Consider the following 2,998-nt stretch of genomic DNA (forward strand, 5'->3'; position numbering starts at 1 on the left):
AATCGTTTAAGATAAATGGCATGTCAGCAAAAGACAGACTTGTCTCTTTCAAATGCATGATTACGAATAATATGTGTCTGAAATATTTCTTCCAACGGGAACTCCCGACGCAGCGCGTGTAAAAAAAACAGGCATAATTAGAGAAAAAAGAGTTGAAGTCGGTGAGCATGAAACACATCCTTGTGTTATTGCAAAATATAAGTCAGCGTGATTGTATAAAAAGGCGTACACACCTATTGAATATAATTACTTTAGCCTTAAGTTCTTGACATTGAAAAACACATGTGAAAGTAAACATACTGGATGTAAAACGTTTCTCGTTGTGCTTTGGTAAACTTAAACAGTTGCCTTTGATATGCGTGCATATCGGTTTTTCATCTAAAAAACCTGAAACAAAACGGCAAATGTATATTTCATATTATTCTGCGTTATAATATGGGTCGCGTTCTGAGAAAACTGGGCATAATGCATATGCGTAAAGTGTCGCCCCAGATTAGCCTGTGCAGTCCGCACAGGCTAATCAGGGACGTCACTTACCGCCTAAATTGGATTTTTGCTACGAAGAGACTTCATTTAAACGAAAAATGTCATAAAAGCGGAAAGTGTCGTCCCCCATTAGCCTGTGCGGATTGCACAGGCTAATCTGGGACGACACTTTACGCACATGCATTATGCCCAGTTTTCTCAGGACACGACTCATATGGCTAAACACGTGTTTTGCGCTAGCAAATGCGTGAAAGCATCGTACATGATAACTTTAGTGTAGAACATACAAATAACACACAAATATACAACCAGAGGTGTCAAGAGACTAATTACCATGTGTGAACAAATGTTTAATTATTAACTGTTCTAAATGCACCTCTACAAATACATTGAATAGAAATGAACGTACACAATTCAATTATTTGGCTAGAAATTACCTTGTAAGTTTAAGTTTGTATTGGCAATTGTACAGAGTAGTTCTGTTCGTCTGCCCTGTCGGAAGCTGGAGTACTTATCTGTAGTACCTTTAAATGCATATATTGGAACTTAGATATACATTCCGGCATTAAAATGTTAATAGCACATGTTTACGCTAGTCGTATTTTGGCTTCATATAAACATGTAGTTTCAAGAATATGCTTATAATATTATCCTTGTATACATGCCTATTTCGAGATACCTTCACGGGAAATGCATTTAAATCGGCTCAAACAAAAAATATATATGAGGTTTTTAATTTGAAAAATAGACCAACATACTGCAATTCAAACTATATCTTTTTTACCGGTTATAATTATTTTCCATCTAATACCGATACATAAAAAAAGATTTTTTGCATGAGCATTGTAACATGTTTCAGAAGGCATTTTGAGCGTCATTTCTTCGCAATGTTTGGAGAGCGTCAAATGAATGGTTTTTTATGTTCATTATCATTTATAATAAAGATGTGATATGTAAGGGCATATCATACTTTTAATGATCTCATTTCAGATCATGTAAAAAAAACGTCCACTAATGCAATATTATGAACGAATAATACGATGGTTCAAAACATGTTTTAATGCACACTGCGATTTACGTACTAAATTGTCCCAATTTACACTAAAAGTATAAAAATGCTCCGATGCATAAGACATTGAATTTTATAAAAACAACAACCTGTTGGTACGAAACCTTTAATTAAATAGTGAAATGTACATATTTTACCTAAACGTATAAACAAAGTAAGTCATGCACGCACCTGTTGTGAAGTTTCAATGCATGCGTTGTGACAGCTGCTGTTACAATCTTCACACAGCAACACCGACCAGTTTCCTGCACCAGCGTCTTCCATCCAGCCAGGACAGGCCTACGATAAGAAAAGTGCTGATAATTCTCTCCGTCGTTAACCGAGAATATTTATTTTGCCAAATCTACACGGTCATGACAAAGACATTTTCACTTTCAAGAAATGATTTGCCCGCGTATTTTTTATATCAACATTTTGAAGAATGAAACAGCGGGCGTTTTGTTACATAATTCATTTCCGCACACCAATGCATTTGCAAATCAAATATTTTACTCATTTTAATAAAAACGCTTCAAAATAAATCTGTTAAATAAAAGAAACCTTTCAAAATCCATGTTTTCTTAACATAGAATATTTAAAACAAAAACTACCTTACATCTTAATCTATTAAAATGTGTGTTACAAATTAGCCAACATAATATTACATGATATTTAGGGAAACAGTGTATAACCATTAATATTATTTCAGCAAATGCCTCTTTACGATAACAAAATATTTTTTTCTAAATACGGAACCAATTAACCATTCGTTACCCATGTTTCTGTACACAAATACTTGTCGTTGACCAGACAGATTTCCCACAACATGGGGGTACGGGATGAGTATCCGGTAATAACAGAAATGTGCTTTACGGCAGCCATCTGCAACTGCTTCTGTATCTGTAATAGCAGACAGGCTTGTCGTGGTGAAAGTTGCAAACATGCACGTTGGTACAATGTCGACTCAGATTAAAATATGTAATCTGAAGCCTAACGAAATGCAACTACGGCTTTGACGGTACTATCAGTTCTAATGCAGTCGTTTTTAAATTTAACCGACTGTCGTTGACGATATATAATATACCCCTTTAAGCTGTTGTGAACTTTTTGCATGATATTTATATAAAAAAATGGCATACGCCATGGTATCAAACACGTCAGCTCACCATATCTCCGAGTCATAAACAACGTTCTCATTGACAGGCGAAAACATATTTTGCATACCCAATAGTGCAAGCTTATCCGAGGTGTACACTTTACGCACATACATTAAACCCCTTTATACAGACCACGGCTCATATGTAATGATATACGGTAACGATTTAACACAATTTTCATATTGAAATCGAGTAAACAAATAAAAGCAAATTTTCATCTTAACTAGTAAAAGCGTATTTTTCTCGTGAAAACACCTTCATGATCAAAACCTATTTAAAACTACTCGGACGTAATGCTTAAATAACT

At 34.9% G+C, this 2,998-nt stretch overlaps 1 long non-coding RNA gene across 1 annotated transcript; it reads right to left on the bottom strand.

Moving 5' to 3' along the window:
- Positions 1 to 307: 307 nt before the first annotated feature.
- LOC127842862 (uncharacterized) lies at positions 308 to 2,503 on the bottom strand. The gene is made up of 4 exons (XR_008031932.1): positions 2,309 to 2,503; positions 1,727 to 1,834; positions 924 to 1,010; positions 308 to 387 (listed from the first exon to the last, which is right to left on the bottom strand). It is a non-coding gene; the product is annotated as an uncharacterized LOC127842862 (long non-coding RNA).
- Positions 2,504 to 2,998: the final 495 nt, after the last annotated feature.

Source organism: Dreissena polymorpha, chromosome 8 (assembly GCF_020536995.1).
Source record: "Dreissena polymorpha isolate Duluth1 chromosome 8, UMN_Dpol_1.0, whole genome shotgun sequence".
In the NCBI taxonomy this organism is placed as follows: domain Eukaryota; kingdom Metazoa; phylum Mollusca; class Bivalvia; order Myida; family Dreissenidae; genus Dreissena; species Dreissena polymorpha.